Consider the following 25,211-nt stretch of genomic DNA (forward strand, 5'->3'; position numbering starts at 1 on the left):
CAGGTTCGATCCTCAGCACCACATACCAACAAAGATGTTGTGTCTGCCGAGAACTAAAAAATAATAAATATTAAAAATTCTCTCTCTCTCCTCTCTCACTTTCTCTTAAAAAAAAAAAAAAAAAAAAAAAAAAAAAAAAAAAATCAAAAGAATAGGCCATTTTACTAGTCACTGATTCACTTTAAATCTCTTGAGACCAGAATCACTGATTCACTTTAAACTCTCCAAGACCAGAGGAGGGGCAGGAGTTAATCGAATAGGTTGGGGCAGATCTGAAGTGTTTCCTCTGTTTGGTTAAAGCCCAAAGCTAGTGTTGGAATTCAGAAAACTCTTGTTAGCCATCTTGTGAAGTTGCAGTTCAATTCCCTAAATAACGCTATCATGGAATTCATCATGACCAAGACGTTTTCGGTACTAAAGATGATGATGGTTACTACTTGAGTGTTATATACCTGCAGAGGGAAGAAATGTCATCCTTCTTTACAAAATTTCATGTCTGACTTTCCTAAGTAGAGCAGAGAATTATCAATTCTCAAGCCATGGGTGTTTCATTTTTACTGCCTGTAATATTTTGGAAAACCTATCTGATATTGTCACTATATCCATGTTAGGATATTTATACTCTAAGTTGTCTAACTAGTAAGTACAATTTGTAGTTTATCAGAAGGTATCAGATATTGTGGCTAGTGTTTTGAAGAACATAAGATGTATTATTCCTGCTCAGTTAGACATAGATACTGCCACGAGTGTTTCAAGGTCATATCTACTGGATGTTGATCTTGAACACAGTTTTTAAATAAATAATTAAAATTTTAAATAAAAACTGGATGAAAATTTGTCTTGTAACTTCTATTTAGATAAATTCAGTAATGTTTTAATTTTAAAATTGGAAGACAGATGCAAGGGACAAATATAGGAAAATTAAGGACCACTGAGCTATTTTTAACAGTTTCAAATTAAGTTGGCAGCTGTTGCTAAGATCAGAACTTAAATAACTTTGCTTTGTTAAAAAATAAATCCTCAACATATGGATTTCAGCAAGTTGTATATTTATTGTTTGTACTTATTAGGGAAAGGCACTTCAGTTGAAAAAATAAAAAACTCTCCAGGGTATGAAAAAAAAAATCTTCCTTGTTAGCAGCAACTGATCATAGCGTTATTGAAATATCTGTCCTTGAAAACTTCTGATGCTTTTAATTCACAGTAAAACCCAGTTTCTTGCTAATGGGTTAAAGGCATTGCATTCGCCTGGGTTTTCAATTCTGTTCTTTTTTAGAATTGTAAACTCAATTCTAGAAGAAACTTTCTGAGAGTCTCTTTTAATTGCTCCTTCAAACTCCAGAAATTTATGCCTATCTGGTGTGCAGGAAGAAGCTCATTATGTAGAAGTCATCATTTTTCAGACTACCAAAGGAAATATCCCTCTGATCTTGTTAAGTACCCGGTTTGAGTATGTATTCTATAACACATCTGCCTTTTATCAATTGAAATTGCTCTCCTCTCCCTTCAAACTAGGATCTCAAGGGCTGCAGGGTCCTTGAGCTAGGAGAAGGCAATGGTTCTGGCATTGGGGGATGACTTTAAAAGTCAGCTCACAAAGAATGAAATAGGGACCCTTTGTCAGATGTGGCCAATTGAACACACATATTCAGCTCTGTCTCCTTTTAAATTTTCACTATGATGACAGTAAATAAATTGTTTTTTAACAAGAGATAACCCACAAGATGAAGAGAATGAGAAAGAAGAAAATAGCAATGGATTTTGGAGGCTAGAAACTTTGTAGTTGGTAATTGACTTGGAAATCTCAAGGAGGCAGATTACTGATCTGAAAGACAAGGAAGCTGAGAAGCAGCTGTTACATAGTCACACTCCAAAAGGCTCAAGGAGGTTTATCCTTTGGCAAGGCTGGAACAGAGAGTCTCTGGACTGAAAGACACAGGCACAGCCTGAGAGAGGCACCTGAGCCAAACCAGAACAAAGTAACATGCTTCAGCTTGTCTTCCATACATTCAGTCAGGTATAGCCTCTAAGAAGAAAGTGGGGAAAGTATTCTCTAGAGAATATGGTTGGCCAACGGATGGGGGAAAAGACTAAAAATACTGACTTTTGGAGTTTTCCAAGGAAATAGCTCAACCTGGTCTTCTTACTGTAGAAATCAGATAGAATCAAAATTTTTCTTTTCCCTGTCCCATCCTTACAGACAGCTTCTAGTCAGTTTTTTAATTCAGCTTTTCAGGGAAAAATAATGTTAAAAAAAAAAAAGATACCCCAAATGGTACTCTATCTTTGATATATATAAATATGAGTAATAAAAATATATGTGTGTACATAAATTAATATTGTCTGAGAAAATATTATACACAGTAAACAAGAATAGTATGCTACAAAAAGGAACCTTCACAAACATAGGAGCTCTCAGAAATTAAAAATATGATTCTACTGCAATTGAATTGATAAATGTTTAATTTAGGAAATTTGCATTTAGATAAATAAGTAGAGTTTCACTAATAAATTGCCTTTTCAGGGCTGGGGTTGTGGCTCAGCGGTAGAGCACTCACCTAGCATGTGCAAGGCCCTGGGTTCAGTCCTCAGCACCACATAAAAATAAATAAATAAAATGCAGTATAAATAAATAAATAAATTGCCTTTTATGTTGAAAAAATTATATGAAAGAAAAGGTAGAAAACCGTGCACCAGGTGTCTTAAAAAGTGCAACATAGGAAATCTCTTAGAAAGTAAATGCAAAAGATGAGAAAATTGAAAGTCTAGTCTGAGATCCAGCATCTAAATTGTAGGAGAAAATGAAGGAAGAATACTGTTAAGGGAATAATTTCAGCACACACTCGTAATCCCAGTGACTCTGGAAGCTGAGGCAGGAGTATCAGAAGTAGAAAGAAAAGAAAAAGAAAGAATTCCAGAAAATTTCCTGGAACAGGACATGAATTTCCAGATTGAAAGGCCTACCTAGTATCTTGTAAAGTGTTTGAAAATAGGATTATACCAACATATATCATCAGGTTATTTTAAAATATTGGGAACATAAATAGTCCTACAAACTTTCAGGGACAGAGGGGAAAATAGATTTCCTTCAGAGGGTGAAAAATCAGAAACACTGGAAGTTAGAAGACAGCAGGGGGGCACCTTCAAAATTCTAAGAAATTAATTTGGGGTCTGGGGTTGTGGCTCAGTGGTAGAGAGCTTGCCTTGCACTCATGAGGCCCTGGGTTCGGTCCTCAGCACCATGTAGGAAGGAAGGAAGGAATTTTAAAAAGAAACAAAACATTTTTTAAAAAAGAAATCAATCAATTTTGGCTTAGAAGTCAGTGTTCCACCATCATTTCAGGTTGAGGATAGGTAAAGGTGTTTTCTGACATGTAAGGTTTTCAACCGGTTTGCCTCCTATGAAAGGGTATGTGGGAGAGAATGAAGGTAGAAGGGAAATCAATGTACTCATATTTTCCTAGCTAGAGAAATGAAGGGAGATACTGAAAGAATCAGCTAAAGGAGGCGAATATGGTTACACATGGGAAACAGAAAAGGCGGAAAATGGCAGCTACTGTTTCCCAAAACAATCCTTTTAGAAGTGTTTGCTTTTTTAAATTAGGTAAAATTATATTTTAAAAACAGAAAAAAAAATGGAATAGGCCAGGATGAAAAAACAACGTTTGTTCTCCTTTTTGTTGGTAAGGTGGTCCTTTCAAATTGACAATTCCTCTGACAGCGTATAGTAGTAGATAGATGGTTTTGGTTTAACTTTAACTCATCCGTCTTTGGGTTCTTCAGGGTGTTTCTGTTGGTCCACAGTCTACACACCTTAGTGAGATTTTGTAATAATAACTAAGCTATACTTGAATAACTATTTCTTGTGGGAACATTGACAAGAGATTCACCAAAAATGAAACACACACACAAAAACTCTTTCTTCTTCTACCAAAGTACCGCTAGATAAAGAGAGCTAATTGGCAAGGGATTTAATAATATTTCCTGGCACACAAGCACACACACACAGGAAACTATGAAATGAAGAAAATAAAATATTTTAAAATCCCCAAATACAAGTAGTTTCAGTTGTTGCAACCTGAAAATAATTGTTTTTATTAGATCATTAATGTTTCATGATTTGGGGATATATTTGTATGCCTTACTATTGAACTATTTTTATTGCTATATTGATGCCTCAAAGGATTCTGAAAAGCACCAAATGAATTTTTGGAATGGTGATAGTCCTGGGGCTAGAGTATTACCAAACAGAATGTCTTCCTAATATACAATGAGATTGTATCCATGTTTTATTGTATAATAATGTTTTAAAGGAGACACAGTAAAGCTTTAATGAGAGAGTCAAAGAAATGAGGAAAGCATTGAAGATACATAGAGCAAGTGTGTGTTAAGTTACTTAAGGACAAAGAGTAGCTCTTCTTTATCTTTTTAATGTTTTTATTGGTGCAATATATATAGTAGGGTTCATATTCATTCATAAGCAGATACTGAGTTCCTTCTCTGCACCAGGCACTAAAGCTGTATCAGTGAACAAAACAGATAGAAATCTTTTCCTTTGTGGAGCTTTTCTTCTAGTAGGGTTGCGGGTGAGAGCAGGGGCCAAACAAAAGGACTACCAAACACACATGGTTTATCAGAGAGGATAAGGGCTATGAAGACAAATGACTCAGGAAGAGAGACAGAGTGTAGTAGAGTAGGGAGAAAGCAGACGATGCAATTTTAAATAGCAGACATGATAAACGTATTAAAATGTTTGTTTAAAAAAAATTGTTTTGGTGGGGATCCAACCCAGGGCCTTGTGCATGCTAGGTAGCAGCTCTACCACTGAGCTGTGTGATTATTTCTTGATAAGGCAAATCTGTTCCTCTCTATGGGAACTTTTTCTGAGCCCTTTATTTGGTTCAGGTCATTCAGGTACATTGTTGGGGTTAAAGCAAAGATAGGAAGCTGAAAAGAATTAGGACATGGCTAATTAAACAACACAACCAGGAGGGTACAGTGATGGTATAAAGGAGAATCAGTCCAGAGCCTAGCCTCCTGAATCACACAGTCTTAAGTAGTCCTTAGCAAGGTCAAGTTCTTTGCAAAGGACAGAGGATACTCTATAATAATAGGAGCTAATTTGCTTGTTTTTGAAAACATTCCTGGCATCCCAGAATGTACCTCACTGGGAGAAATAAAGAAAACCATGTAAGTAAACCTTTGATGCTACAGAGATCAAGCTGTTCCCTGTTCATCTCAGCTTCCAGAATCTAGGGGCCTGAGCTTCTTTGATATTATACTATTTATAGGTTTCTCTAATACACAGCTCCCTCCAAGAAAGGGCTGGAGAACCTCAGGGGTAAGCCTTTCAATCATTTTCATGGACATTGGACTTCCATATTCATTCTTCTGCAGAGCCAGATTTGGGAAAACAGGTCTTTTAATTTTAATTTCCAGGGAATTTTAATAGGGCCAACAGATCAGAAGCCCCACCCACAAAGCCAGAGGAAATTCAATAAATACTGCTTTTTGTTAACCTCACACTTGTAGACTTTCTTTATACATCCTGAAATCCAGTATAGTATTTATTCACTACTTATTTATGTGGTGCTGGGGATGAACACAGGGCCTCATGCTGGCTAGGCAAGTGAGCCATATCCCCAGCCCAACTTCTATTCTTATTTTTGTGCACATCTGCAGAGTTCATATGAACACCTGTAGATTATTCTAGGTCATCAGCAAATGTACTTCTGTGTTCCCATTCCCTGCCCCAACCATCAAACCTTGCCCCATGAACATGTGCTAAAGATAAAACCCCTGAAGTCAGCTTTCATTCCTCCAGCAGCCTCCTCACCCTGGTAGAATAATGAGATCCTATCTTTTGAGGGTACAGTGTTGAGAGTAAATGGCATTTAACCGGAAGTCCCCCTGGCTTTATTAGTAGAGCAGCCTTTGTCTACCCCACAGGCTGCAGTGCCCTTGACTCTCCTGCCTGGACTTTGTCCTGTTTTGCACTGTTGGAAAGTGTGTGTAAACATCTCAGCAGGGTCCAACTGGGGCATCCTGGCTGTTCCTGCTCCTTTTGAAGTATGGGGGACTGTACCATTGTCATGCTAGTTGGAGGAGTCCTTTGTTTTACAATGGCCAGGCTCTGAAGAGCCAGCTGATAAGACTTGGGACCCTGGTGTGAAACTGACCCTTTGAACTAGGAAGAATCTTTTCAGATAAGCAAGCCTTGGCATTTTTACCACACAGCAGCTTTTTATTAGAGCTGTTAACAGAGCAGGTTAGTGTCCTTCCTAGGCATGTAAATAAAGGCTTTTCAAGCTTTTCTGTAATAACAGACACAGGACATGGGGTCCTTTTGTGTGTGTGTGTGTGTGTGTGTGTGTGTGTGTGTGTGTGTGTGTGTGGTGCTGGGGATTGCCTTGTGCATATGAGGCAAGCACTCTACCAACTGGGCTATAAATATTCCCAGCACCTACTTATAAAGATGTAAACCTTCCAATTGCCCATCTTGATAAAGGTCTTTGGGGAAAATAGCACCAATTTGGAGTATCCATTTATAGTTACTCATTAAAAGATCAATTGCATCAGGAATAAAATACAAATGAAATCCAATTAAGGACCTTTTTCAAGAAAACCTTACACTTTCATTTTTTAAAAAATTATCTTGATTTTCCTTTAGACCAAATGGTATGAGTTACTTCTTAGAAAAGGCCATTGGTAGAATAGGAAATGGAAAATAGAATAAATGGTAGTCTTTTTAAATTAACATTTTAAAGTCCTGAGTGTTCCACATCTTGAATATTCTCTGAAAAAATTATGCATTAATCATTTAGCCATTCAACAAACCTTTATCTAGTTCCAGCTGTCTGATAGCTACTGAGTACATATTTATGTGCAGCACTGAGGATAATTCCTACCTGGTTCTCCAAATCTTCCTTTGCCCAAGGTACCACACACATCAAGCCAAACACCTAAGAGGAAGGGTGAACAGGATATGGTAGGAAAGTGAATGGTACTGTTGGAACATTTTTTTTTTTTTAATGTGGTGCTGGGGATCAAACCCAGGGCCTCACACATGGTAGGCAAGCGCTCTACAGTGAGCTACATCCCCAGCCTGGAACATTCTTTTTGATACTGAAAGTCCTTTGGAACTTTATTCTAAAGTGGGCTTTAAATGAAGAGTTTCATTTTCCTTTTTCAGCAGTTCTTTTGAGTTTCCATATTTTATGTTCAAGTGTGCTTTCCAACTTTTCCTTCATCTTAGCCTAAATGCATCTCTGGACAGTTTCCCAAAATAGAATTTTCCATTCCAGACTAAGGAGCTACAGATGAGATCGGGAATTTAGGGTAAATGTCTTGCAACTTCCATTTGAAGTTGCACACTGTCAGAACTTCAAAGAGACAAAAGGGGCTTGTCTGGCAGCTCAGACTTTTCAGGCCCATCATGGACTGTGGTTCTCTTTGTGAGCACAGGACCTAGCAGACCAGCAGGCTGCTGCCCAGAGGGAATCAATGCAGTTGTTCTAGAGTAGCAACAGCTTTTAAAACAGCCTTTTGGCTTAAATTGGCCCTTACATTATAACTCTTCTCCATTCCTAGGTTGTCTGTACAAAAATTCAGAGAATCACAGAATTTCATAACCTGAATACCTACCTATCATTTTGTGGGTGAGAAAGTGAGGTCCAGAGGAGTTAAGTTCTTCCAACCAGTAGTGGCAGAAACAGACCTACAGTTCCAAACCCTGGCCCACCCTTCACCCCAACAGAATTGAGGACCACAACCTCCAAGGACCCCAAAGACACCCATGCCCATCAGACCTCCACTTCCTTCTCACTTGTTTCTAGTACCTCTCTGCTGCTCATTTGTGACTGAAGCCACATAATTTCAAGATGTTTCCTCCATGTTTCATCTAAAACAATTTTTTTTCTTCATGCTCTTTAGAGTAAAGTTGCATTGATGAATTTTACATTGGTCTATGTTATATGCCCATGTATAAAATTGTTGAGCCCAGACCAATAAAGGTTGCACTGAGCACTGTAGTAGGGATTTACAGATTTATTACCACTTGCCTCTTCCCCCACAAACAGTAGTACATTTGTGGGAATTACATTACACATAATGTTCAGGCACACGTGAATTTTAAGCCAAAAGAGTTCAAGGTAATGGTCCAGGATATTCTAACAGGAAAGTATGTTGTGCTAAGATTATTGCCATATAATAAAGTTCACAGTGCCCTTAAGCAGTATGAGCATGGAGGATCCTTTATAAAAATACTTAGTCTAGAGCCAACATTCCACCCCTCTCCTCTTTCTTGTCCCCTCCCTCCCTCTCAAAGTCACAATCTCCATACTTCTCATTTTTCACTGTAACCATTATGAAAGAAGAATTATTATCCTTTCATGAGTTTTTTAAAAATGTAAGAGCAGTGTCTCAGTCATCATTAAAATGCATTCACTGTCATTTTTTATAAAGCTAATTTTTATAAAACCCGAAAGTGACAAATGGATGGATTAATTCAAATGAGATTGACATCACTGTATTCAATATCCTGATAAAAATCACATAGGAATGGAAGTTGTAATCTTATCCTACTGGGTGTCCTCGGATATGTATTTACCTTGTTCTCTGGCTAAAGAGGAAAAATTAATACTGTCAATACTGCGATTGAAGCCAGTGATAAGCTGATGTCTTGTCTATCACATGACTGGCTAGAGTTATCTTCTATTTCTCTGCATTAAATCAACACAGATGCTTTGGCTTTGTAAATGTCACTCAACATCATTTGGGCTATGCAGCCTCTCAATGTAATACAGCCTTCACTGATGGTGTGATGGGGATTTGAGGTTAGTTCTTCAGAAGAATTCTCCCTTACAGTAATATGATAATAATAGCGTAAGAAAAAATATTACATGCAATAAAACAAATCAGAAGACTGAGCCAGAGAAAAGCTGTAGAACTCTTGTAAGAAGAAAGGGGAAAGATCATAATAGAGAAGAGTAAGAGACATAATTATGAACAGATGGAGTCATTTGTCAGTGATCACGTTGGGGGCAAATAGCAAGTTGTGGAACAGAGGACACCTTTTTTGTCCTCTGCTAAGACAATACTTTCCCAGTGAAGGAGCCGATGTTTAGTTCAAAAGGTCTCAAACTCCTACCCAGCTCTTGTCTGTAAGGGTCGTGTGTTTTATTATTTTTTGCTTTGTCTACACGACTTGATGTACGTAGTATTTTCAGCAAATATTCCCTATCCCCCAAATGACATGTGATCTGCCTGCTATGTGTCCATGTGTTGGGATACTAATGAGCATTCAGAAGTCAGGGAGACAGCAGCTGCCCAGTAGCCTTCAAGTTTCAACAGCCCTAACCCAGCAGGATAGCAGTTAATTTACATCTACAAGGCAGCACTCACCTCAAAAGCTTCATGAAAATGAAGCTTATGCACATGAAATGTGTTGAAATTGTAGAAACTGTGCAGAATTAAAATTAAACATTGCATATCCTCCAAATGATGGGTTTAGATATTAGATGATGAAATGGCTTAGCTTTAAATTTCTCATTTCATATTTTCTCAACTCCTACATTTTTGAGAAGCCATGGTTTCAAAGGTTTTGTGAATTAAAACCAGTACCACAAACCACACCAAAAGAACAGTTTCAGCTAACCTATTTAAAGAGAAGTTAACTTCCTCTTGAGAAAGACATCTTAAGTAAGGTGGCTCAGATCTGTCAGATCACAGTCTTCCTTTGAGAATTTCTCATTAACGAGTTTGAGATTCGTTCATCAACATCAGTGCTCTACAGGCAACACTGAAAACTTTGCCATGGCCAGGTAGAATTGTGCACTAACCAACTACTGAAAGGAGCTCTTTTTCCTTATTCCATGAATGTGCTACTTACTTAGGAGAGCTGGTAACTAAAATGTAGTCACCCATAGACCAGTGGTTCCTAAACTCCATAGGTAATACATAGCAATTATCTATGGAGACTGTAAATTAGAAATTTATAACTCCTAAAACTCAGACTTGCTGAATCAAAATCTCTAGAGATATGGTCAAGGATTCTATATATTTTAAGATGTTTTCCAAGTGATTGTTATTTTGCTGGCCAACTCAGGATCATTTGCTGTTTGAGTATTGTTGCTAAAAAAATAAATAAAACCCAATTCCCAGCCATAACATTTAGTAGGATGTACTTTTTTCCCAATCAGCACACAGAATTTTTTTTTTTTTTTTTTTTAGTAACAGAGTCTCACTATGTTGCCCAGTCTGGCCTTGAACTTATGGTACTCCTGCTGCAACCTTCCAAATAGCTGAAATTACAGCTCATCCCACTGTACAAAGTCAATTTTTTAATCCATTTAATAGACATTTTTGGAATATCTGTGCTGTATAAAATAATTCCACTTTCCTTGAATTACTGACTTCCAGCCCACAAGACACACACACACACACACACACACACACACACACACACACACACACAAATTCATCTGTCCACTGTCCACGTGGATATATAAGAGTGGGCCCTTTGCAGGCATGTTGAAGTCTAACTCCACAGCTATGAGGTGGCCATTTTTAAACTTCACAGACTGAAGAACAGTAGAGTCCTGTCTGCCAGGAGAGAAAAATAAAGTGTTAACTAGAAAGAAGGGAGGGAAAAAAAAAATGCTGCCTAGATTTTTGAGGGCCTTCCCTTCCTGAGCTGCATTCATTTGCTGATGCTCAGCTGAGCTGCTGCTCTGTGTGGCCTGAGACCCCCTGTAGTCTCTTGGGGGGGGGGAATTATGGCTTCCACCCTGTCCCCACCCCCCATAGAGTAGTTTAGGCTGTTTCTTACACCCATAGAGTGCTAACTTACACAAATCACATTCAGCGTTTCCATCAAAGCTCCTTTTACATCAACAGTAGCTCCCTAATGTGCCCATCTTGTGTGGCTGCCATGGGCAGACCCTGCCCTCCCGCGGAGGCTTCCAGGGCCACCCTTCATTCAGATGTTCTGCCCACTAAATGTGCTTGTTTGGAGGCAGGTACCATTTGATTCCCAGTTGGAATGTTCTCCTTTAAATCACTTGAATTACAACTAAGCACTTTCCCAGTTCTGTGCCCACCAAATTTTCCTGAACAAGAAAGTTCCCTTGCTGGCCCTGTGCCCTGGACTCAGGTCCAAAAGCGGCGCCTGCAAAGCAGACCCTGGCTGCTTCCAGAAACGTGCTTCAGCTCTTAACTCCCGGCTTTTCAAGTGTCCTCGTGTTTTATGATAGAGGCTTTTCTTGGACCCCACTCTCCTTCACATCTCATCCCCCCCCCTTTTTCTTAAACCATCAACAGAATTGATATCCCAATCTCATTTATTATTTATCATTTAGAACTTCTAAAATCCACATGACTTCTCTGAAGAAGTAGATTTTTGATTCTATTTTTTTTCTTGCCATAGATCTTGAATTAAAACTAAATAGTTTTCTCAAACCTCTTATTTGCCAAGAATCTCCTTTGTTGCATTATTAAATAACCAGAATTCCCCCCCCCCACCTCCCTTTTGAATTATAAGCAGTATCATCATGGAAGGACACTGGGAGGAATTTCTGGAGGCTGTAGGAATCTTGAGCTTGATCTAGCATTCATCTCTTTATTACATGACTTCAATTTAGGGTATAAAGAAGGTGAGGAGGTACATCTGGGATTCCAACAGCTGAGAAGGACTCCAGCGGCTGGGAATATTCTCATGTGGATTGATTTTGTATGTTCGCATTTCCTACAAACCCAGGAGAAGAGTCAGCTTTTATAATTTCTGTTAGGAGTTTAGTGCTTTCCTTAGGACAGATATTGAAGTCAATGGCTTCGACTTATTTGTTTGGAATTTGTGTGTGTAACTCTCATAGACCATCTCAGGTGATGATTCTGTATGGTAACTAGTTAAGGTCTGTATTGTGATAGTCTTATTTTGGGGGAAATTCCAAGGATTTTAGTGTGTCTTAATTTCTTTAGTACCTGGCACTCCAAAGAATCTTTCACCTTGTGTAAAATGAGTGTGAGCAAAGAAGTCAGGACATGCTCATGCCAGGTGGGAGTAGCCAAGCCCAGGACTTTACTAGATAAGTAACAGGTGTGAAGTGCTGTCAAATGGCTCTTCTCTTTGACAGCTGAATTGAGCCATAACATTTTTGAATAATTTATGCAACTCTGCTGGAGTCCAGATATAGATTGTTAATCCAAGGCTCAGAATGCACTAGTGTGGATTTCACAACAAAACACTTTAAGTTGATTTTTTTCTTTTATTGTGTCCTTTATCTTTGGCATAGGTTAAAATATTAAGATTGCCCTATAAGTCAAAATTAATTTAGAAAACTATTATCCAGGATTTAACATCTTCTGTTTACTTTTAAATAGAATCAGAGTTTATCATGATCATATGTTTCCATTTATATTTTTAAATATTACAAGATGGCCAAGACTGGGGTTAAGAAACCTTTAAAACATCTTTAATTTCAGTTTAACTGCTAAGTTTGCATATACTTCTTATAAGCTGGGTGGATTTTTCCTCCTCAAAAAAAAAAAAAAAAAAGAAAGAAAAGAAAAGAAAAGCAACATGTGGTTTATTACATTCGTTACTCTTCTTAGCCTGTTTTGCATTAGGAGGTTATGGAAACCTAAAACTGAAAGCTTCATAAAGGAAAACCTTACAGGGAAGGAAAGAAATAGAGAAAAGAGACATCTGAGACTGTTCTTTTTCCTCCATCTGCCCTGAAAATACATTCCAATGTAAAACATTGGTCCTTCGAAGTTGGAAGTAGAAAGGAGCAGAGAAGTGAATGATTTTTTTTTAAAGTCATATCTAACAAGTACTCTAGTTAAGTATACTCTATATTTTACCTTTAAGAACTATCTAAAATGTAAAACCATCTTTTTTAAAAAAAGGAATGAAAGAGAAAACTAAGTGTAGATATTCATTCCCAGGCCTTCTGTATATGAATTGTCAGTTCCTCCCCTACTCCAAACAAAAACTGCCGCCAGGAATTTACCCAATGAGGGTCAGAGCTTCCACACCTGTTGGCAAGCTTCTAGGGCTAGCATGGCAGGGGCCCCAATCCACTTTCTCCTAATTGCTGCCAGCAATGTTGATGCTAATAGCAAATATTTTCCTCATGATGCACAATCCAGATAATGCACTAGTGATGATCTTGAATTTTCCCCTTCTGATTTCATTATATATTAAATTTGTTATTATATAGCACTAACATCATAATGCCTTGGTGTTCCTATTAAAGGCTTTCAAGGATTCCAAATGTTTGTATATGTGATCCTATTCTCCCTAAGAAATCAATTAAGCATGATAAAACAGAATAAAGTTTTCTGAAGTAGATTTTAATTTGCCTAATTATGTGTGTGTGTGCTTTTTATATATATATATATACCCTACCTCATGATGGGTGCTCTTAGGAATCATGTCAATCATGTCAAGGAAAGTCATTTTAAAGTTTTTTGGAAAAGCAAGAAGATGCTTCTAGGTTCGGCTTATTTAGGAATTTGGCCTCCTATTTTTTCAGTGGTGGCTCTATTCAAAGAGGTTGTTTAATCATTTTCAATTCTTTCAAAAGACATTTGACTTCAGATTCTGAAGATGTGATATGTTATAAAACTGTTTTCTTAATATTTTCAGTTTTCACTAACTTTATTCTACCTCCCAAACATACTTTTCCAAAAAGTAGAGGACTGGTGGTGTAGCTAAGTGGTCGTGCACTTTCCCAGCATGCACCAGGCCCTGGATTCCATCACTAGTACCACAAACAACAACAACAACAACAAAACAGCAGCATTTCAGAAACTCCTAGGGTCTTGTTGGACCCCCACTGAAAAAGAAATAAAACATCAGAGATGGTTGATGATAAAAACACAATCTGGTCTATTATGTAAGCAACAAGGTAATCAACAACTTTAAACTGAAACTAGAGTAGTTTGTGTTGCATAAAAATGTTGGGTCCCAGGGGCTGGGGTTGTGGCTCAGTGGTGGAGAGCTTGCCTAGCATGTGTGAGGCACTGGGTTAGATCCTCAGCACCATGTAAAAATAAATAAATTAAATAAAGGCATTGTGTACATATACAACTAAAATTTTTTAAAAAATTGAGTCCCAGGAAGAAGGAACAATTCCCATTATTTGAGCTCATCTATAATAAATTTTTGTTGGGGAACATATTAGTAGAATTGTCCAGAAGGGCTATTAGACAGATTATTAACTCTGCCATCTTTTTGTTTTGTTTTCATTTGTTTCAACTAATCTGAAGGACTTTAGTTTAAAAAAAAAGTTGTTATAGTCCTGTAAATTGAGCTGTAATCAATTTTGCCTGACAAGTTTATTAATGACTATGTTACTTCAGCACTGTTTGCTTTCAGGATATCATGTGAGGTGAATTCATTAGAATGGGTTACACACAAACTATAAATTGAATCATTCCCCTGGCCTGCTCCTTGTTCAGCATAAGCTACCTTTGAATTGAAGAGGTGAGGGTCGACTATGAATGCATCTGAGAGTGATATCCTTGTTCTAATAAGAGCTTAGCACACACTGATACTGGTCATGACTAACGGGCAACAGAGCCGCTGTTTATACAAAGATCTCAAATACAGGCCAGTTTTGTTGTCTTTGGACAATAAAATGATTTTGTATCTGTTGAGATTAAAATAGTACAATGAACTGCTTCAAAAAGTTCAGAGTGTCATTTGAGGATCTCCAGGGTTGGTGGGGGTGGAGGCAGGGTGGGTGGTACAGGTCTCCTCTATATTTTTGCCTTTGAGCTGCAGACATTTTTGGTTCTTCAGGCCAGCCAAGTCAATATATTATCAAGGAGCTGCTCTCAGTGAGATGGACAATTACTGCTTCACTTCTGGCTAGAATAACATGGTATTAAAATTTTTAGAATTACTCTTCCCACATTCTAGTGATGCTGTTTAAAGGAAAAGTGAAGGAAAGCAAAGCATTTTATTTAGCTGTTTACAAAAAATTCTGCTTTAAAATACATAATATGTGCTTGGTATCAGGTATGGTGGCCCACACCTACAATCCCAGCTATTCCGGAGTCTGAGGCAGGAAGATCACAAAGTTTAAGGCCAGCCTGAACAACATAGTGAGAGACTGTCTAGAAATTAAAATTTTAAAAAGGACAAGGAGTGTAGGTCAGTGGTAGAGTGCTTGCCTATCAAGTGTGAGGCCTAGGTGGTGATGATGATGATGATGATGATATAGCTCAAGAGTATAGGCTTTGATATTAGAATCTGGATTTGAGTCCAGACTTCTCAACTATTTAGCTGAACACTTTGAACAATATACCTTGTTTTTCCCATTTGTAAAATTGGAAAAATAAGATTCACCTTCTGTAGTTATAAGGATTCTTTAGTAGATATGTGCAGGATTTAGCACAATGCCTAGTATACAGTTAACTCCAGAAGCCACCGGCACTATCAGAATGAGAGGTTCATTCTGCACCATGGTGTTCCTACTCAATATATCACCAAAGATAAAGCAGTGACATCACGTCATGTCAAACTCACAATTCTAAAATGTACTTGACTCTAGATCCTATCCTGATTCCATGACTGTCCAGAAGCCACTAAAATTTCACTGAAAGGAAGGTACTCTGCCAGGTCCTCAAGAGAGTGTCAGGAGACTCCCTTCCCCTAGTGGGTGTTAATGATGCTCCTGATCCATCCAGATCCCACTTGTATTCCCAAGAAGCAGTTTCTTTTGTTTGGACATCTTTAAAGAAAGCACACCCAACTTTTCCTTTCAAAATTCTTTTTTGTAGGGCACACCGCAAGAGTGCCTGCCTAGCATAACCAGAGTCCTGGATTCAATTCCAGTCCCTATCCCCATTCTAAAACTTCTTCCCTTTCTACACCGGCCACTTTAACCGATGTCTTCATAATTGCATTCGGTTTCTGACCAGCCTAACTTCCAGTTCCACTATTTAAAAGGCTCTAAGGCTGATGTTATCCTCTATTGCTTTACATTTTATTTTTGTGTCTTGAAAATTATCTTTCTGTGTGATCAACAACTGGCTGCTAATGGCCTGGCTGTGTCTTACAGGTCTGGATTGAAAGCAAACAGTTTTGCAAAGGGGATCAAATTAACATGCTCCTTGAGGGTGTGGGACTCATGCAGCCAACTGGAGAGGAGTCACCCCTGTGGTCCTGGCTTCTGAACCTTACCTAAATTAACCCTATTAACCAGTCTCCTCTAGAAGGTCTTTATTGTGCTCAACACCATGAAATAACAGAGAGGGACAGATACTGTTATCAATAAGCTTCTAGTCTAGATAGAAACAAGATGAATGGACCCCAAATTATGAACTGACTATTCAAGGGGGCTGGTAGCATATTTTCTGTGGTCTGTGTTAATCTAGCAACTCAACATGATGGTTTTCAATGAAAATGATTGGATAGTGAACTAATTGGGATGGGATTGGCCGAGGGAGAACGGGAGCACTTGGGACTGCTCTTTGAATAACGCCGAAATACAAGAAATTCTGTTTCTCAAAAATATATCTCAGCTAGGCATGGTGGCACATGCCTATAATCCCAGCGGCTTAGGAAATTGAGGCAGGAGGATTATAAATTCATGGCCAGTCTCAACAACTTGAACTTGAACAAATAAAAAAGGTTTGCAATGTGGCTCAGTAGTTAAGTGCCCCTGGGGGTTCAATCCCCAATACCAAAAAATATTTAAAAATGAATGATATACACATATATATATATTTTGTTAGTACTAACTCAAGCCATGGCTCTATTCCATCCTTACTGGTGAAGATGCTGAGTGGGAAAGTTGAGCCTGTGGGTTATTCTGCAGGAATCCACATATAAGGGAAAGAATCTGATCCTTCCAGTAAAGAGAATTTCTGAGAGAAAAAATAAGCAATTAGGGCTGGAGTTGTGGCTCAGTGGTACAGTACCTGCCTAGCATGTGTGAGGCACTAGGTTCAATTCTCAGCACAAGAAAGGAAGGAAGGAAGGAAGGAAGGAAGGAAGGAAGGAAGGAAGGAAGGAAGGAAGGAAGGAAGGAAAGAAGATCCATTAACAAGCAATAAAAATATTTTTCAAAAAAGCAATCATTTTGGTGGAGGGGCTGGCCTGAATGACATAGTAACATTGGGACAGATGGAGAGGCCTGGAGCAGTAGGAATACAGCCAAGGAGCCCTTGGTCTAATGGGGCCCTGGGAGCATTTCCATGCTTATCATTAATTACATATTGAAGAATTAGTTAGGCTGATAAGAGTGAGTGACTGAATATCTTCAAGTAAAGGAAATGACAAGACTATAGACAAAGGGTCATGAGACAGCATGATATAGATGCAAGCTACCAGTTGTAAAGCCGAAAGTGAGTTATAACAGGTGATGGAGATGGAACGTAGGGGCTTCTTTGCAAAGAACCTTAATTTTGTCATATGGAGGTGCTGCAAACACTTGGAAGAAGGGGCTGTAAAGTAAGAGAATGATATGGTCAGACTCATGGTATCAAGTGCAGGAGAACAAATATAGAAATGGAAGGACTTGAATCAATGAGTTAGGCTAATAGAATGTCCCAGGATAGAGCACAGCTAGCAGCCATCATAGGGTGGGGAGGAGGGGTCAATAGAGGCTTTGTTTTTCTTTTTTTCCCCTCTAAGATCAGGTCTCTCCATGTTGCCATGTGGCTTCAAACTCAAGTGATCCTCCTGCCTCAGCTTCCTGAGAAGCTGGAATTAAAGACAATTTTAAAAATGCAGGGACTTGGTTAAGTGACTGAATGAGTATAGGCAAGAAAAAGAGTATCCAGAGCAAAGGAGGCCTCTGTGATGCGCAGATTTCAGCTGAGTAAGATATTACACCAGAACTGGTAGTACCATAAGCAGACGACCATAGAGTCAAAGGACGATATTGGTTTGAGGTGGGTGAAGTGTTTGATTTAGAAATCTGAACAACCCCCCCCCCAGTACAGGGTATTGAATCCATGGGTGCTCTATCACTGAGCTACACCCAAGCCCTTACTTTAGGAAAAGCAGCAGAATACAACAGACACGAGTATGTCAATATGTAAATCAATGGAAGTGTAACTGATGTGATTCTGCAATCTGTATACGGGGTAAAAATGGGAGTTCAGAACCCACTTGAATCAAAGTGTGAAATATGATATATCAAGAACTATGTAATGTTTTGAACAACCAACAATAAAAAAAATTTCTTCTGTTAAAAAAATAAAATAAAACAATCCAAATTAAAGAAAATTACAAAATCAATGAATGATGAATAAGACATAAGTAAGAATACCTAGTATGCATTCCCAAGTCAGCATCCATGGAAGATCAAATATGAGCAAAACAGTCATTCACCACTCAAAAAATATTTAGTAAGAATCTACTCTTAGGCAAAGCATCCAGGGTATAAGTACTTAGAAGTATCACTAAACACAACAGACACTATGCCTATGCCCTTAATCCCTCTATAATTTAATGCAACTTCAATGTTGAAGAGATTACAGCTCCAAACCTAAGGGGAAAAGGAAATAGTCAAAGTAACTTAGATCCAGAGACAGTTACTTATCTGTGATTCAAGACCAGCCGAACAATTTGAATTCCATATCCTAGCCCCTGCTCAATCTAATTAAAGCTTGTAAGCCAGTCTCCACTACAAAATCACCTCCTTTAAATCCCTACAGTTGCGGAAAGGGTTTTGGGATCTCAGATAAGATAATGAAATGTTATGGAAAGTTTTGCTGACCTTTTTTATTTTGGCAAGAGTTTTCGGGCTGCTTGAAATAATTCTTTGCTGACACCTCTCTTAAAGCACCTTGGTTAGTTATAGCACACAGTTAACAGTGTTAAAAGCTGGCATGCCCAGATTTTCCCTTGTGGGAACCAATCATCTTAGCCAGTGGAGAATTTAAATGGTGGTGAGCAAAATAGATTTGAGCAGGTAGGTCATGAAGTAAAGCAGCAAACATTCTATAATTTTGAGTTTCAAGATGGAGCAATGTTTGTTATTTAGGTGTTTTCTATTAAACACCAGCTGCTAGATTGCCAACCGCACTTTCAACATCGTTTTGACCTTTGCTTTAGGCGTTAGGTGGTTCTTCTGCAGAGATTATATTTCAACTTGAAAATCATGTGCTCATTTCTTTCAACTCTGAACTCTAACTCTGGAGTATGTAAATATTATATTTTAAAAGTGAGAATCAATGGGAAGATAAAGTTTGAGTTCAAGAATGTAAATCCTTTGGGTTACCTTAAGTTTGTCTCCATGGGCACTGAAAAATAATACTTGCAGTTCCAAGTTAAAGCTCACCTCAGGACTGAGCTTTTGGTGATCTCTCAAGGAGAGACCTTGGGAATGTGGATTCATTTAGGAATGTCAGGGCCCATCTGTCCCTCTCACCTCCTCATTCCCACAATATACACTGGGCAGCCCAAGGTCAGTTCCCCCCCCCCTCTGTCCCCAGTAATTACTTCCTCAGAAACACTGTCTTGTCTTCTCTGCCCTTGACTGCTGGGTCAGTTTCCAGACTCTTTCTATCTGTTCTCCTGGCATTGTTCTCTTGACCCTCCCTCTAATTAGGGAATATCTGTGATCATGCAACTTTTCTCTGCTTTAGCTTCTGTGGCTCCCCACTACCCCTGGGAGAACTTGGTATCCTTATTATGGCTTCCACAGCATGGGCCTGCCTATATCTTTGGGTACAGTCTCCGGCCTCTCCCTCCTCTGCTTCAGCCCTTTTGCCCTCAGACTTTGATTGGTTCAACTTGGCCTAGGCCCTATTCCCTAACCCAGCCCCACTCTCTTAATTACCCCCCATCAACTACTTGCAATCTTTGAAGATGCAGTTCAAATGTCACCCCACCCTCACTCTTCCTTGATCCTCACTGTCTTATTTTATAAATGATTTTTAAATGATAGTTTTCAGCCAGTTGTGGTGGCACATGCCTCTAATCCTAGCCACTTAGGAGGCCAAGGCAGGAGAATCTCAAGTTTGAGACCAGCCTCAGCAAATAAAAAAAGCTGGGAATATGGCTCAGTGATAGAGCACCCCTGGGTTCAATTGCCAATACCACACACATACACACAGGATAATAAAATAAAATGATCGTTTCCCATAACCTGCCCTCCCCTGGAAACCGTATTAATACTTTGATATATTATACACACACACATACACACCTGCATGCGCGCGCACACACACACACACACATTCTCTGCATAATTGGACTTTGCATATACTATCTTATAAATTATTAGTTATAACAATGCAATCATAATGTATTTGGGGGGTAGCCACTCACTGTATTTTGGGTATCTTTCCATAGTATAGCTCTAACACTGCTTTTTTTGGAAGATTTACTCTGAATCTCTTAACATTTTGGCAGTTTTTCAGTAGTGAAGTTTCAGAACGTATTATACCCCAACCTATAGGAGTTGAGAAGGTTGTGGAAACTAAGATCAGAACTTCTCTAAAAGCAGTATTCCCTGGGATATGGGAAATCATCCTTCAGGATAGTTGGGAGTGAGGGGTGGGTTTTTACTGTAGTTCCAACCCTGAACAAGAGTCAGGGCTAGTCCCGATCCTGTATCCTCCCACCTAACTTGGGTAGTAAACACCTATCCAGTATCAGGGTCGTCTCGTTTTTAAACACTCAGAAAGTTCTAGCAGAGCTTCTGGGAACGTGCATCTTGAAATGGAGGGGCCTGGCTGCTTTGGAAGAATGGCCAAGGCTATGATGGAGGAGCTCTGGAAGGGAACTAATCCAGGACTTCAACCGGAGCAGGGTCCCATTCATCTGTCCTCTTTGAGTTGAAAATGGATTGTGTTCCCTCCTCAAAAGTTCTGAACACTGTCTAACTGAAACTCTAGTATTTTAAGAGGTGGAAAAGCAACAACAACAAAAAAAAACTAACACCTTAGAGAAGTGATTTACCCCAACGTCAGACCTAGTAATTGACAGAAAATAGGCATTTAGTCTCCTAACTCCAAACCCCAAGCATCAGGGTATTTACCTCATTCACAAAGAAGGTGGGGGAGGGGAGAGGACTGGAGGAGTAACTCTAAAGGGATTGGGTGTAGAAAATGTTAAAGAACCAGTGCTCTCTAATCACATTGCTTTAAATATAATCAAAGGGGAAAGAAAGTAATTGGAGACCTAGGAAAACTGCAACCTATTATAAAGCTCCATAATGCCTGTTGGCTCTAGGAAGAGCTTGATATCTGCCTTGGGGCCTTTTCCTGGAGAGGCTAAGGACTCAACTAATGGTAACTAAAATTTACAAATGTTCAGTGACCCACCAAGGTATACTGTCCGATCTGAGCTACAATAGAAATGTTTAAAATTGACCAGAAAGTAAGACATGTTGCACAAACTTGCAGTGATAACTAATTTGGGGGACAAACATGAAGAATTATTAAAATGATCCCTCCAGATCTCAGTTCCCGAAGGATTCCCAAGAATTGTTTTTAATTCTACAGTTGCATCATTTTATGTTTCTTTTAGTTACCTATCTGTATCTTGTCAACACAAACTAACTGCTATCCTAAATAATGTCCCCAATGCAGATCAAAACTAAAGCCATACTTAATGTCATTGTCAACTGTGTCTCAAATTGAATTCAGTGAGATGTCATAATGAATATTGGAGCCCTTGATCTCTCTTTTCTGTTAAGAAACCTAAAGGCTTCTAATGTCATCATCCTAGATTAATGACATTTGGTTATAAATCCTTTCAAATATCTGAGACCAAGACCAAGAGTTTTAGCCTTAAAACTAAGAAGGAGGTCTGTTTTACAAAGGAAGAAAAGACAGAAAAGACCTCAAGGTCACTATGTGAAAGTCACTGGAGAACTGGGGTTGGATCTCAGTGGTAGAGCGGTTGCCTTGCATGTGAGAGACACTGGGTTTGATCCTCAGCACCACATAAAAATAAAAAATAAAATAAAATAAATATTTTTTAAAAAGAAGAAGAAAAGAAAATCACTGGAGAACCAAGGATTAGCACCAAGATTTGCTGTATGCTTTTTTATTATTTATTTTATTTTATTTTTATTTTATTTTTTATAAATAATAAATTTAATAAATTATTTATTTTTTTAAATTATTATTTATTTTTTATTCTTTTCTGCCAGACTTAAAATATAGCTGACAGGCATTTGACAAACAGAATACTACCTATTTATTTCTTTGCTCCCTGGCATGTTTTTGGTTTTCTATTATAATCTTCCCTATTAAGACAATGTAGTTCAGCATGGTTTTACATTAGAAATGGAGATATTTGTAAAGATATGGTATACCTGAGAGGACCTAGAAAGAATGATGTGTGAGAATCATTCATTCATTTAACTCATGTTTGTTGCATCTCTTGCTGTGTGTCGGAATGATTAGAATATAGTAGCAAATCCCAAAAGATCCCCAACTCTCAAGGAAGAAAACAGCAAACCAATGAATAGATAGACATGTGACCCCAGGCAATGACAAATGCTGAGAAGATGTACATTGCAAATGAAGGGAGGGGTGGTATTTTGGGTTAGAGGACTGGACAAGGACTTTCTGTGGAGGTGACAGTATAGCAGATCAGAATAGAGGAAACTAAACCCTGAGAATTTCTGGGGTTTCTTTCTTACCCAACTCAAGTGTGCTCTTTAAGCAATGACTATTCACCTTGCTGAAACAAAAGGATGCTGGTTGGAGGGCCTTGCTCCATATTCTGCATAATTCACTCTTGACAATAGCAGTGCCTTTCAGACCAGACCAAATTCTGTTTCATTCAAATTGAGAGTTAGTAGGAAGCTTTTAACTGTCTCCAAACTGCTTTATCAGTAAAAACACAATAGACAATAAAGTTGACAGTACCTGTTGAAAATAACTGTCTTGGAGGAAACATACCCTCTAATTTTGTGGCCTCAACTAATGGGAAGCTCTCCTTCTGAACTATTTCAAAAAGGGTCAGCCTGGCTGGATGCATTCACCTACAGATAGATACTCCCTGTATCTGAATGAAATGATAATTTAGGGCCTGGTTGAATCAATAAATCATTGCACATTTATTCTACAGATACTGTGAGTTAAAGTCATTCCTGTGGAAGTCCAAACAGAATGAAGTAGAGAAAAGGAAATCTAACCCAGGTATTCATGGTTAATTTCACAGATCCACAGGGGAAAGTGGTAACCTTTGAAGTCTTCCCACAAATCCCTGTGCCCTTAGGCCAGAGGAGTTCTACGTTAGAATGTTTGGAGAATCTTCTTGAAAACTGAATCCATTTAGCTGATTTATTTGAATTACAAATTGTGTTTTCTGAGTCAGTGTGTCCAAACTAATCTAACAGCAAAACCCCAAATTTTGGACCCTGCCACTTTAAAAAAGTAACACACACACACACACACACACACACAAATCCACTTCTGCTCAGCTGCTTTGTTTTGCAGCAGAGATAACAGAATTCGATAACAGAATTGTTTATTTGGCTGATTTATTTATGGCAACTTGTGTATTTTTAAATTTTTTTTAGATGTTGATAGACCTTTATTTATTTATACATGGTGCTGAGAATTGAACCCAGTGCTTCACGCATGCCAGACAAGTGTGCTACTGCTGAGCCCCAGCCCCAGCCCCAACCTGTATATTTTAAAATCACGTTAGAATAGGCTATTGTTCATTGTATACTATAGAAATATATATGTTGCAAATTACTCCCAAGGAATTCTGATGATACAGGATTTAAACAAAAAAAAAAAAAAGAAGAAAGAAAGAAAAGAAAAGAAAAGAAAAAAAGAAAAAGTTTGTGCTCAACTTTGGACGCCTGTAATCCCACCTATCTTGGAGACTTATGCAGGAGGATGGAAAGTTTGAGGCTAGCCTAAGCAATTTATTGAGACCCTATTTCAAGAAACCAAACCAAAACAAACAGAAGACCACAAAGGAACGGTGACTATTTTGAAGTTGCTTTTTATTTACTAGCCTACTAGAAACTGGTGCAGCTCTTAAATAATGTGCTTTACCTCCTCCTTCTCTTGGCATGTTATCACCTGGAGATAGGTGGCAATTGATAAAACTAAAATTTGTAGTTTGATAGAGACTCAGACCTCTGCTGCTGTTATTAATCTATAATTTCTTTCTGGGCTTGCTTGGCAGTCCTGATTTTGCTTTTTTAAAATCCTTTCTGTAGACAACTGAAGTTCCATTTAGTGTACCTATAAATAGCTTAGAAGCAAGATTAGCCTTAAATGTGGGGCATTTTCTTATGTTTTAAGGATATTCACCCAATTTGTTTGTAACTCTTGCTAGCACTTAAGTACATTGCTTGACCTAACGCCTTCTCTTTTGCTGTTATTTACTGATAAAAATAAATCTCCTGCTCTAAGCAACAGGAATCACTCCTAAATGCAAGGAAGTCTGAAGGAGAGAATTCATATGTTAATGAGCCCTTCCTAGTGAGAACTTGGTTAAACGTACCATTTGCTGACATTGTTATGGGTAGCGTGGAGCTGACATTGTTATGGGCAGAGTGGTAGCCTTGCATATTCTCTCGCCTTAGTGGCCTTGTGTGCACCTGCGGGAGGGGGAAGTTTACATAAGCTTCCTGGGGTATCTGAATCGCAGAGGCTCCCATCACTAAGGCTCTGGGGAATGGAGCAGGCGGATGGAGGTAGGTGCTCAAGCCGTGAAGCTGGCCAAGTGGGTGGGTAACTTTTCGAGGAATAGCGCGCGGGACCTCGTGGACACCTGCCAGGGGCATGGTCAGCAGTGACAGTTCCTGGAAAGCGGGCAGCGTGGAGATCTGGCAGGGCAGGCGCCTCCTGCGGTCGGGAGCCCAGAGCCCAGCCGGGCTAGGATCGCGAGCCAGGCGGCCAGACTGTGGCGCTCCGCTGAGGGTGGGATCTGCAGGAAGCGAAATGGTTACTTTTTTTTTTTTTTCCACTGCGGGCTCTGGTTACTTCTGAAGCTCGCGGGCCCCAGGCGGGCTCCTGTCGCTGAGTGGAGACGGTTTTTTCTCTCGGTGGTGGAGGATCCCGGAGATTCGCAGAGCTGGGGCGTGGGGGGTGCGGTGGCCTGGACGAAGCAACTCAAACACCAGGGAGCAGAGATTGCAAAGCCAGAGGGGACAGAGGGTTGTCACGGAGCTGAAGGATCTTTTGCCGGGACCCCCACGGCTGGTTAGGGAGCTGTCGTGGGTGAGAATCACTGCGGTGCATCGAAAGGTGGTCGATCAGGACAG

The 25,211-nt window shown here is 39.0% G+C and overlaps 1 protein-coding gene across 5 annotated transcripts in view; it reads left to right on the top strand.

Annotated features, from left to right (window-relative positions):
• Positions 1 to 25,211, top strand: part of Prickle1 (prickle planar cell polarity protein 1) — a 104,475-nt gene that overhangs the window by 57,442 nt on the left and 21,822 nt on the right. Inside the window, exon 1 of one of the 5 annotated variants that reach the window (XM_040280785.2) lies at positions 24,570 to 24,641. The exons of 2 other annotated variants lie outside the window; for them this stretch is intronic. The gene's annotated coding sequence lies outside the window, so the exon portion shown is untranslated. Of the gene's footprint in view, positions 1 to 24,569; positions 24,642 to 24,763; positions 24,892 to 24,923; positions 25,168 to 25,211 lie in introns of those variants that run through there. 2 more of the 5 variants (XM_040280786.2, XM_005324846.4) reach the window with 2 other exon arrangements.

Source organism: Ictidomys tridecemlineatus, chromosome 6 (genome assembly GCF_052094955.1).
Source record: "Ictidomys tridecemlineatus isolate mIctTri1 chromosome 6, mIctTri1.hap1, whole genome shotgun sequence".
Taxonomy (NCBI): Eukaryota; Metazoa; Chordata; class Mammalia; order Rodentia; family Sciuridae; genus Ictidomys; species Ictidomys tridecemlineatus.